Raw genomic sequence first — 13,116 nt, forward strand, 5'->3', positions numbered from 1 at the left:
AGATGAGACTAGATCTCAAAGGTTCCTTTCCAGATCTAATATTCTATAACTGAGTATAAAGCTAATTAACCCAGAGAGTGCTCAAAGGTGAAACTCTGCCCTCAAAATCACACGTAAAAACTGACCTGCAACATCTGTATACAGTACTGGGAAAATAAAAATTCTGCCTCATTACTTATGACCAAAGTTAGAGAAAAGAACCTGTCAGAAATACTGTTGAGAGAACAATGAACATCAACAGAAATTGCTCTCAGCCACATAATGGTCTTGTGAGAATTCCTAATTTATAATACAATTAGAAGCTCACTATCAAATGCTCTGATTCCAGGTGGCATAGTGGACAGAGTTTAGAAAGACCTGAGTTCAAATCCAGCCTTAGTCATTTACTAGTTACGTGGCTACCATACTGGAACAGGCCCTCATCACCTCAAGCCTGGACTATTGCTTCATCACAACTAAAATTCCATCTTCTACCAAAAGACCTTCTCAACCTCTCTTAATTCTAGTGCTTCCCTCTATTAATTATTTACTGTTTATTCAGTACAGAGCTTGTTTGTATATCTTTGTTATCTCCCCCATTAGACTGTGAGCTTCTTGAGAGCAGGGACTGTCTTTTGTTTCTTTTCATCCTCACTGCTTAGCATAGTGCCTGGCACATAATAGGCACTTAATGTTTGGTGACTGATTGACCTTGGTTAAGTCATTTGTCTGCCTTAGTTTCCTCATCTGTAAAATGAGGATAAGGGTTGTTTTGAGAATCAAATGAGATATTTGCAAAGTAGGCTTCAACGTGCCTAGCACAAGATAAGCACTTAATAAATGTTTCTTCCCTGCCCCTCAAAACCAGTAGTCATCCCAACGCATGGGATTTCCAATGAATTCTTCATCAAGATCTTTATAGACCTACTATCTCATCTATAATCTCAGCCTATCCCTCCAAACTCTTATTATCCATAAATGTAACAAGCATATTATCTATATCTTCATCCTTTAGCCAAGTTATTGATACACACACACACACACACATACCATGGTGCCAAGGATAGCTCCTTAGGATGCTCCCCTGGATCAGGAGTTCTTAACCTTTTTTTGTGTCATAGACCCCTTTGGCAGTCTGTTGAAGCCAATGAGCAGAATAATTTTTTAAATAACTGAAGGAAATACACATTTTCATTTACAGGTTAGTGAAAATAAAGATGTAATTTTCCATCAAAGTTCATGAACCCCCTGAAATCTGTCCACAGACTCCTTATGGATCTATGGATTTCCAGGTTAAGAACCCTTGCTCTAGATTCTTCCCTTTGAGCTAACATAAACCCACTAATTACTACTTCTTAGGTCTGGTGATTCAACTCCTTCCACATCTTCCCATCTCACCACAAACATAGCATGAAAATCTTGCTAAAATCTAAATATACCAATCTATGAGTCTAGTAATTCTGTCAACAAAGAAAATGAGGTCAATGTAGCATGAAATGTTTTTTTAATCCATACCAGGTTTTAATGATCATTGCTAAGAATTTTAACTAGCTAGGGCACAAGGAATGGGGGTAGAGGGAATAATCTGAGGGTCTAGTAATGTTTGGGAACTCTGACGGCCTCCCCATACAAATCCAAACAGGGTGAGGATCTTCTATTCTCCTCTGTCAGTACTTCCCCTCCAGGGAACCCCTTACACACACACAAAAAAAAATGAACGTGCCCCAGGGTGCAATTATCTTCTTTCACTGCTTCCAGTTCTACATGCTCACACACACAAAAAAATTCAGAAATCTGCTAAAAATAAAAGACTCGCTCATTGGTCTATAAAGTGAGAGGTTCTTGATTCAAATCTGGCTTCTTAAATTTTCCTGTTCAACCTTGGGTAGGTCACTCAACCTCCCTGAACTTCAGTTTCCTCATCTGTAAAAATGAAAGAATTGGAGATTAGATGGCCTCTGAGGTCCTTTCTGAAACTCAGGTCAATACGAAGGATCATAGGATCACAGAACTAGAACTGGATGGGGCTGAAGTTCATCCCTCATTTTAGAGATGAAGAATCTAGGGGCTCTGGGAGGTGAAGTGTTCTTCCCAAGATCATACACAGGTGGTAGAGTCAGTATTCAAACTCAGGCCTCCTGAATCTAAGTGGAGCACTCTCCACTCGACCAAGGGCAGAGATGATCTGTTTTTAGTTTCTCTAGAAAGCACCTAACACATCATCATGAAATTGACTGTACTTAATAAGTAGTATTTGATACTAATGAGTAACTTCCAAATACATTTGTGAAGGAAAATCACAACTCATGTCCCTACTTCTTCAAACAGTAGTCAAAACGTAATTATATTGACAAAAAAAAATGTGCTTCTAAACGTAAACTTTATGTTTCTGAATGAATCCTAGCAAGGTTTGGACAAGACCTTTAAAACAATTACTATAGATGGCTGCAAAAGCGAGAGGAAGAAGAGTAGAGGAAAAGAGAATAAGTTAACTTTAATTATATGTAGCAACTAACTAAAGACTGTTAAGTAGTAATAGCAACAAACAAGAAAAATCGAAGCATTCTGGACTAAAACTTTCCACTGCAGTCTTTTCAAATAAAAAAAAGGCATAAAGTAAAGAACATGAAAACTTCAATCGGTAATCCAAGTTAAAATTGAATATAATAAAATGGTATCTTTAAATCTACTTGACAAAAATCCAAGTTGTCCACAATGACGTACTACTTGGGTTTAACCAGAACATGACAAGACTTCATAAGCGATACAAGAAAACTCGCGTTCACCTTGACAAGTATGCTAACAAAGGTCTACCAAAACCAGAAAGAGATTAAATTAATCCCAAGGAAGAACTAGAATCAGGCCAATCACTAGTTATCACAATCACTATTCCTCCACTTCGGAAGAGTCCAGTCAGGTGGGAAGTCCAAACTCCCAAACCACAAAAGCCGATCGACTTAAGCTTTAAGCCAGTTCGAACTTATCCTCGCACATCCTCGTCCACAGATTAGTTGAAGAATTAAAAAAACTAGATGATCAGACTTTTCTTTGCAGATCGAAGCTTTGTAAGGACAAAGTGAGTGGAACGGGACAGAACATACAATAGCCAGAAGCAAAGTTAAGAACCAGAACCCAGGGTTAAAGTCCTTTGTGCATTTGGGGGGAGGGGGTCCAGACTGGTGACTTAATTGATGTGAGTAATTCTCGGGGCGGAAAATCCCTCTACCACAACAGATCAGCAACTGTTGGGCAACTTTACAGTCTGGGAGAGTTGCAGGGAGCACAGAGAGGGTAAGTGCCCTGCTCGGGTACACACGCTGGATGTGTTTGTCAAGGGTGGAATTTGAACCCAGGTCTTCCAGACCGGGAGGACACCTCTGTATCCCCCACACCAGGCGTTAACCGAACTGAAGCCCCCCCGACCGGCACGGGAAGGGTGGGGAGGAGCAGGAGAAGCCACGGCGGCGGGTGGGGGGGAGGTGAGCGGGGAAGCCCCGGGGGGGCGAGGCCTGAGAGGGGTGAGGGGCTCGGAGGAAGAAAGAAACGAGCACAATGAGAGGCGGGGACGGGCACGGGGTCGGGCTGCCCGGGGGCGGGGGGGGGGACAGACGCGAGCCGGGCCGCACTCACCTGCCGGACACTCGCCCCGCGGCCGCCCCCGGGGCGCTCCCCCGGCTCGAGGCAGCCCCGGCCGCCGCGGGAGCTCGGGAAAGCGAAAGCGGGGTCCGGACTGGAAGAGGGGCAGGAGGCGGCCGCGGAGTGGCGTCTGGGGAGGAGGACATAGGGGGGCGCTTGGAGCCCGAGCTCCCCCTCGTTCCTCAAAGATAGCCGACCCCGCAACCCGAACGCCCCATCCCTCCGGCTGCCCGGGGCTCCCCTCGCCCGTGGCGCCCTCCTGGCCGCGGCCCCGTTTCCGGTGGTTCCACTCCGCCCCCCTCCCTACTTGGAGTCCGCCATCTTGTTTAAGGCGGGAGCGGCGCTCTGCGCATGCGTAGGTGGAGGCCGGCCCTCCCCCGCCCGGCCCTTTTCGCCTGCCTTGGTGCCCGGGCCCCAGGTCGTCCCCGACGGGGGGGGGGGGGGGAGAGGGGGGGAAGGGCTCCTTCTTCTGCGTGCCTTCGCCGAGGCCCCGGGCCGGCAGGGCAGATACCCCGCGCTAGTCCTGCGGCTTTGGGGAGGCTAGGAGGCCGCGCCCCCTTTCCTCGCTGGCCTGCCCTGGGGCTTTGTGTTTGTGCACCGCCAGCCTGTGTGCGGGTGCCCGCGCTCTCCCTTACGATGCCGTAGTAGAATCCGCTAGGTGGCCGCTCCTGGCTCGTAGTCAAGAAGAGCTGCGTTCAAATTCTGCTTTCTTCGATCACTTACTAGCCGTATACCCCCGATGAGTCGCTAAACCATTTTTCCCCATCTGTAAAATGAGGATAATAATAGCACCGATTTTGTAGAGTTGTGAGAATCAAACGAGATACCAAATGTGAACTGGTTTGCAAATCTTAAAGCACGATATGCATGCTAGCTATTATTATTATCAGGAGCCAGATGCAAACATAGCTCCACTAGGATAGCTTTTAAAATTTTGTCCCTGTTAGATGGATACTTTTCATTAACTTGGCCTTTACAACTCCAGTTGTCTACTGTATTATTTGTTAGTCTCATTTTGTAGTTATAATCAAGTCATTGCCTGTGTTCATCCCTCCCCATTTAGATTATAAAGTCCTTGAAGTGAAGGACTGAGTCTTATTTCTTTGGCATTCTGCCACATGGTGAGGCCTGTCCTTAGCACAGGGAACATTCCTTGATTAGTCAATACAAGGAGCTGGGAACTTTCACCCTAGATTTTTTTTTTAGTTTTAGTTCAACTTTGCCACGCTAGCGGTATAACTTCAGATAACTAACAACTTCTCTGGGTCTGACTGTGTTTTGCTGTAATATAGATCTGCTCTACTTGAGAGTTGTGATAATAGAACAGTCAGTTAATAGGAACAGGTGGGTAGTACCTTGGATAGAGGATAGGACTAGGTATCAGGATGGCCCGAGTTCAGATCTTACCCCAGACATTTACGGGTGATACTGAGCAAGTGGCTGAAACTCCTTCAGCCTCAGTTTCCTCATCTGTAAATGGGGATAATAATAATTGCACCTACTTCACGAGGTTGTTATGAAGATTAAGTAAGATAACATGTAAAGCATTTTGTAAGCCTTAAACATAAATGCTGTTACTAATTATTGAACACTTATGTCTGGCACAGTATGCTATGGGAAGGAAGGAAAGGAGAAAAGAAGGAAGAGAAGGAAAAGGAAGGGCACAAGCATTTAGTAAGCACCTACTATGTGCCAGGCACTGTTAAGTGTTTTACAAATATTATCTCATTTAATTCTTACAACAAGGTGCTGTTGATACCCTATTTTACAGTGGAGGAAACTGTGAGTTACAAAGATGTATAAGACAGCCCTGGCTTCAAGGAGCTTACAACCTGATTGCAGAGGCAAAACTTATACATAAGAAAAGTATAATTCACAATGGTGGGTAATATATTATTTCTCAAATAAATCATATAGACAAAAATACTTTAAGAGTATAAGTATAGAAGAGATCACCATGGATTAAGGGTAGTAAAGGAAAGGGATGGAATTTAGGATGATAGATACAGAACAGGAAAGGAGCCTCCTGTGGATATATGGATCATCCAATACAGTGTCTTCATCTCATATGAAAGAAAGCTAAGCTTAGAGAGTGTTGTGACTTGCCCAAAGTCACAGGACTGTAAATAATCATTAGAATTTGAATCCAGGTCCTCTGATTCTAAATCTAGCATTCTTTCTACTGCCTCATACTAAGCCTTAAAGAGTAGTTAGGATCCAGATAAAGAGTAGGCATAAAATGTGGTAGGGGAATGGTGTGAGCAGAGGTGCAGAGGTACAAATGTACAAGGGAGTAGTGATTATATCGCTTTGGTTCTGACATAAACTTTATGCATGGCAGTAGTGAAAGACAAGTTTTGAAAGGTAGGTTGTGGTCAGATTGTAGAGGGTCTTGAATGTCAAGTGTTCCAACAGGCTTCTTATATAAAGGAGCATCAACTTTATCCTGAGTTCAGGATACCATTTAAATTTTCTAAACTTCCTAAACCCTCTTTTATCCTTCTTCATTAAATTCTTAGTAAGCATAATTCTCTCACTTCTCAATCTCTTCCAGTCTGGCTTCTAAACACAAAACTCTATTGAATCTGAGAAAGGGCATATATTTTGCATATACTTCCATATATCTATCAAACTAGATAGCATACTTCATAGCAGGAAAAGCAGTAAAGACAATCACATATTCACAGACAGAATATCCAAGCCTCGAGCGACTAAATATAAGTGGAGACTTTATAGGTAGGTAACAAGCAAAGAAAAATAGAGATCGTAAGGCAAGTAGATTTTGACCTAATAGACCTCATTCAAACTTAATAAGATAGGACTTTATAACTGGAGCATGACCCTGAGGGAGTTTGTTTTATTCAAAAGGGACGGCAAAGGTAAAAGAGGTAGTAGAATAGTATAGTATATTACAGAAGTTTCTTCATGAGGAAAATTTAGACCCAGAGGAGTAAAACATAATGAACATTTGAGTCAAATTTAAGGACAGCAGAAATGGACACACTATTGTCATGGGCATTTTGGTAGAAAGAATGTATCTAAAAAAAAAAAAGAATATATCTACCAGCCACATAGTCTAGGCATTTCAGTAATTGGAGTTTGAGAACCAATTGACATTCTAGGATATGCAATTCAGAAGAAGAAACATTTCCTTTTCATAGTGGGTACTAAACTAGGAAACTGGGAATATGTAGATATCCGTTAAGATTTAAATGATCAATCAACAAGCATTTATGAAATAGCTACTATAAACCAGATAAGAAGCCGCTTAGTTCAGTGAATAAAGACTACCCTTTGACGTAGGAAGATCAAACTCCGTTTCTGACATACACTTACTGTTTGACTCTGGACGAGCCCACTAGGCGAAACTAAGATTATAAGTTTCAGAAAAAGTACCAGCCTGCTTTGGTAAAGGGAGTGCCCTAAACTGAGAGCTCTATTCACCAGTGAAGTCACAATACCAATCCCTATCCCTACACTCCAGGCATCAAAGATGTGAAGACAAAAGTAGAATAGTCCCTGACTTCAAGGAACTTACATTCATTGTGAGAGAAAACATGTACATCTAGGTATATAAAATATATATAGAAGGTAATTTCGGGGGCTGGGAGGTTGGCGCTAGCAGCTTGATGGAGAAGATTGGGAAAGGCTTCATGTAGAAGGTGGCACTTGAATCCTGATGGAAATAAGGGATTCCTTCAGAGTGAGGAAAGAGTACATTTCAAGGCATGTGTCACAGCAAGTGTGAATTCACATAGGTGGGCTGTGTGTCCTATGTAAGGGGGCTGAGGAGGGAAGGGAGTAAGCACTTATATAGTGTGTGTACTATGGATATGCTAAGCACTTTACAAATATCTCATTTGATCCTCACAACAACCTTGGAGGGTAGGTGCTGTTAATATCCCCATGTAAGTTGAGGAAACTGAGGCAAACAGAGGTTAAGTGATTTGCCCAGGGTCATACAGCTAGTAAATGTCAGTAAAACAGCTAGTAAATAATAGCTGGTAAAAGGTCAGATTTTAATTCAGGTCTTCCTTACTCCAGCAGTGTTCTACCTCTTAAAAGAAATACTTCAAAGATCCATCCCTTTCCCTTACTGGTTGAAGACATTACATTCTAAACTGATATGAGATCATCCCTGCAGTTATATGTGGGTGCGCTTGACACTTAAATGTAGAAAGAGTGAAGAGAACAAGCATTTTTATTAAATGCCTACTGTGTACCAGACACTGTACTAAGAGCTTTGCAAATATCCCGGTTGGGAGGCAGAGCGAAAATGTCAGAGTAAAGGCAGGGACTCACCTGAGCTCTCCCCAGTTGTCCTCCAAACAACTTTAAAATAATGTCTCAAAATGAATTCTGAAGTCATGGAACCAACAAAAGGATGAGATGGAACAATTTACCAGCCTAAGTCAACTTAGAAGGTCAAAGGGAAAAGTCCATCTCACTGGGGTGGGATTGGAGCACCTCTGTAAGCCAGCAGCAGGCCTTGGAGGTGACCAAATCTCTAGTGGAAGCTTCTGTAGCCCTCAGCTCACAGACAGTAAGGGAGTTGCACAACTGGTCAGAAGGAGATCACAGGGGACCTTTTACTAGCACTGGGAATAAGACTTTATTGCATTGCCCATATTTGGTTTCAGATCACGGTTCCAGGGCAAAAGAGGAGCACCAGAAGGTGCAAGCATGTGGTCAGAGTTCTAGGGTAGAAAAGAGTGCTTGTGGTCACTCACAGAACTAAACATAGGAGAACAGTGACAGAACCTCTCCCCAGATCATACCACATCTTGTTAACCAACTAAAAACCTCCAGGGCACATGTGAACCCCTAGCACTCAGCAAGAAGTCCTAGTCACCATGGTCACTTGACCAAATTGTTTTCCAGAATGATCAGATCAGATTAACAGGTCCATCAATAATGCCAGTCCATCTATCACCTCTCCAACAATGATCATTTCCCATTTTTGTCATCTTTACCAATCTGCTGAATGTAAAACCTCAAAGCTGTTCTCATTTGAATTTCTCTTTTATTAGTTCTTTTTTATGGTTGTTGAAAATTTAGGGGGTTTTTTTCCCCTGAGAATTGTCAATTTATCTAATGGATCTTTTTCTTTTATACTTATATCAGTTCTCTCTGTAGGTCTCATGATGATTTTTATCAGATAATTATAATTAACTGTTTTTCCCTCTAATTTTAACTACATTGATTTTGTTTCTAGGAAAACTTTTCAATGTTATGTAATCAAAATTGTCCATTTTATCTCCTGTGATCTCTTCTATTGCTTTATTCTTGGCAAAGCTAGGCCTAGGCCATTCTTTTGATGGTTTAGGATCAATACTGGAACAAAATGAGACATTCTTAGGTTATTCAGCAGTTAACAGATTTACTTAGCCTTAACAGGAAAAAGATGTTTAACAAGGATATATGACACCAATGACCTTGAATACAAAACTCCCTTGCCTGAGTTTGCAAGTGGTCATTGTGATCCACCAGGCAAGCATCAAATTGCAGGTAGAGCATCTCACATCTGTATTGTATTCAAGTGACCAGCAGGTGATGTCAACAGCTTGAGCCTTTTAGCCCAAGCCTTTAAGGTTTGAATCCCCTGAATCAAAAGGAAGAATTCAAAGACTTTCAGGGGAAAATTAGCCTAATTTGAGTGGAGGAGGAGAAGTAGAATAATGCTCCCACCAAATTATGCTTTTGGGGGAGTCTGTTGATTCTTAGAGTATCTCTCCTTGACTTGTTTTCTGGGCAAGTTGTTACATTTTCTCCTCCTTTTTTAAGTTCTTTTTTTACTTTGTTTCAATATTTCTTGTTTCACAAAATCATTATGTTCTGTTTGTTCCATTCTATTTTTCAAGTAGTTGGTCACTTGAATAAGGTTTTCTGTCTTTTGTTCTAAGCTTTTTTCCTACTTCCATTTCTCCCTTCTAGAGTTTTAATTTTACTTATACTTTCACTTTTTAATTCTTCCTTCATTACTTCTGGCTACATTTGGTGTCTTTATGGCCCAATCATATTTTTCTGTGAGGCAATTGGGTGCTGCAATTACCACGTCTCTTCCTGTGGTTTCAATGCAAGCTGGTACTGCCAAGCCTCATCTCCTTATTTAGTGCTAACTGGATTCAGAGGATCTGGATTCAAATCCTGCCTCTGATACTATCTCTATGACCTTGATCAAGTCACTTAACTTCACTAGGTCTCATTTTTCTCATCTATATAATGAATAGGTTGGAGTAGATAGCCTCTGTGAGGTCCCTTCCCATTCTAAATCTATCATCCTATGATCATTTTAAGATGGTTTGTAGTCTCATAAAATGAAATGAGTAAGATAAGTAGGAAATGAGAAGAAATTTACAGTACACTGTCTGTTTCTTCGAAGGGGAAAGCACAATCTAGATCAGGCCTGCACAACCTGTGGTCTCCCAAGGATTTCAGGCAGCCTGTGAAAAATGTAGAGGAAAACATCCTCCACCCTTTCACAGGCTGCCCGAAATCCTTGGGTAGACCACAAGTGGCCCACGGGCCACATGTTGTACATGCCTAATCTAGATGATCTGTACTGGATGCCTCCATGAAGGCATAGATGGCATAGTTGTCCAATTTGCAAATGTTGAGAGCAGTTAGGGAGCATACCCTAGATGTGGTGTCAGGAAGACCTGAATTCAAATCTGGTATTAGTCATATATTAGCTATGTGACCCTAGGCAAGTCATTTAACCTATCTCAGCCTCAGTTTCCACATCTTTAAAATAGGGATAAATAATAGTAATTACTTCCCAGCATTGTTGTTATTCACAGAGATAAAATGAGATATTTGTTCAGAGCATTGTAGACTTTAAAACCTAAAGTGCCAATTAAATGCTATGATGATGATGTGCCATGATTCCTGGAGAGGAAGAGAAAGCTAACGTGTTAGATGATAGAGTTGGGATCCAATTCAATCCAGTAAGGATTTGTTAATCACGTGCAATATTCTGGTGATAGAAAACAGCATGAAAAATGGCCTCTGCCCTAAAGGAGCTCACATCCCACTAGTGGAAACAACATATAAACAGAGAAGTATATACGTATACATGTATTTATATGTAGAAATTTGGAGAGAAGGTAGACAGCACTAAAAACTATGGGAATCAGAAAAAATGTCCAATGGGAGATAGGATATAAACTCAGACTTCAAAACCAGTTCAGAACTTAAGAGATGAAATTGAGGAGAAAAGATATTCCAAGCATGGGGGTAAGTATGTTAAGTATGTAAAGAGGTAAGAGATGGAATGTAGTGTTTGGGGAACACCAAGTAGACAAGTTTGTTTAGAACACTGTGATGCCAGAGGGTCATTGTTAGTTCTCTCATAAGCACTTGGGAAAAACATCTCCTAAATAAGATCCTGAGAACAAAGTGTTTAGTATTTCAGGATCTAGTCTTGGGCTTGGTCATGGAGATGAGAGGCCTAGTACCTGAGGTAGCACCAGTACCTGTACTGAAATGGCAGCTTTGCCCCTTCTTAGCTTAGTGGTAATGGCGTTGTTGGGAAGGTCATTTAGTAAAAATGATGAGTGCATGTAGACTTGTTAATCTCTTAGGCACTGTATAAATATGAGATGTTACTAATTTTTCTTTTTTCTATTCTACCTCCTATACCTGGAATAGCCTTACTCACAATATAACAAATCACATTTCCTTCAGATTCCACTTATTCTTTAAATTATTTCAACAAAACCAAAAAGTATGAAAGAGTGAGCTGTCAGAGACACAGATTTTTCCCCTTCAAATGATAGGGAAAAAGCAAATATTCCATCTGTGCAAAAATGGATAATTAGCCAAGTAAGATTCTCAGACAGCTGGCTTATAAATGAAAATGAATCTAGTAAAGCCTCTTTTAGTCATTCTCTTTGTGCAAATGCTAAATTCTTCTTGTGTTCTTTAAAATGCCACCACCAAATTGTTTAGGCCTCCAACACTAAAATCTTAAAGAAGTTTTTTGAATACTAATTCATTAAAGATTATCTTTCTAAATATGAATTTTAAAATATTTCTTTGAACATGATTCCTTAAAAGAAAAGAACACTTAAATACAAAGTATTATTGAATAGAATTAAGCCATGTATATATCTTCTTCAACTCTGTATCTATGCCATATGTGATTTGATTATTAAAATTAGACATCCAGGCCCACCAAATGCTATAAATAGGAGGCCAGGCAGACACCATATAATAAAAATAAAAGCAGCATCTGTTTTATTAATTATCATTGAAAACAGGAAAGAGAAAATGAGCAGCCCTTCAACATAACAATGCTTCCTTGCTGCAAAGTGGCTCTGGGTTATCCCCATCTTAAAGTCACTCCAGCATACTAGAGAAAGAAAATGTAATCTTTATATAAGCAAAACATATTGTTCTCAGAGACAGGATATGTTGAGGTGACTTCATTATTATGAGTCTCCAAGAAGGAAATAACAAGTCAAAACCTGAACACCCTAATACAAAAAGTAAAGAAAGGTGTCAACACAGAAAACAAATTGCCAGCTGAAAGAATCTACAGATGACCTCCCGGGGGAGGGGGGAGTGGCAGGGAACATATGTAGCAAGTACCAAGACAGTTAGTGGTTAACAATTCTAGTGGCAAACAAGAAATTCTTCAAATAACCAGAAGATTATCCTTCAACTATAAAGGAAAGGACATTTGAAGAACGTAAGATTATTCTGCACCCAGAAGACATTTCATAAGAACATTTGAAATACTGTGTTCCAAAGGACAAAAATGAAAATGGAGGGATGATTAGGGGGGCAAAGATAAAAGCAGGATGTTGAAACATCACAACACCCACTTACAGGTGAATCAGGTTTTGTTTGTTTTGGGGTTTTTTGTGAGCCTAAATTACATTATGGGAGGGTGCATAAAAAGAGAGAGGGGAGGTAGAAGGTAGGGAGGAATATGTGATATGCTTTAATTAAGTCCATTGTAAAAAATAAAGAAAATAACTACTGTAGTCTCTCAGCAAGAAGAGAGACTACACTCAATGGCTATAGTAATCTATTATTTGATAAACCCAAAGACGCCAGCTTCTGGGATAAGAACTCACTATTTGACAAAAACTGCTGGGAAAATTGGAAAAGAGTATGGCAGAAACTAGGCATTGATCAAAATCTCACACCATACACCAAAATAAAGTCAAAATGGGTTCATGATTTAGATATAAAGGCTGATACTATAAGCAAACTGGGAGAGAAAGGAATAGTTTACCTGTCAGATTTATGGAGAACAGAAGAATTTCTGACCAAACAGGAGACAGAGAACATTATGAAATGCAAAATGGATAATTTTGATTGCATTAAATTGAGAAGTTTTTTCGCAAGCAAAGCCAATGCAACCAAGATTAGGAGGGAAGAAGACAACTGGGAAAGAATTTTTACGACCAGTGTCTCTGATAAGGGCTTTATTTCTAAAATATGTAGAGAATTAAGTCAAATTTATAAGAATACAAGTCATTCCCCAATTGT

At 40.6% G+C, this 13,116-nt stretch overlaps 1 protein-coding gene and 1 long non-coding RNA gene across 2 annotated transcripts in view; one reads left to right on the top strand and one right to left on the bottom strand.

The window, feature by feature from the left end:
* The window catches only part of APC (APC regulator of Wnt signaling pathway), a 143,054-nt gene extending 139,363 nt beyond the window's left edge, over positions 1–3,691 (bottom strand). Inside the window, 1 exon segment of the mRNA XM_078152958.1 lies at positions 3,610–3,691. The gene's annotated coding sequence lies outside the window, so the exon portion shown is untranslated.
* Positions 3,000–13,116, top strand: part of LOC144456871 (uncharacterized) — a 37,102-nt gene continuing 26,985 nt past the window's right edge. Inside the window, exon 1 of the long non-coding RNA XR_013486058.1 lies at positions 3,000–3,270. This is a non-coding gene — a long non-coding RNA (uncharacterized LOC144456871). The remainder of the gene's footprint in view (positions 3,271–13,116) is intronic.

This window comes from Phascolarctos cinereus, unplaced genomic scaffold (assembly GCF_003287225.1).
Source record: "Phascolarctos cinereus isolate Bilbo 61053 unplaced genomic scaffold, phaCin_HiC Scaffold_4;HRSCAF=312, whole genome shotgun sequence".
Lineage (NCBI taxonomy): Eukaryota > Metazoa > Chordata > Mammalia > Diprotodontia > Phascolarctidae > Phascolarctos > Phascolarctos cinereus.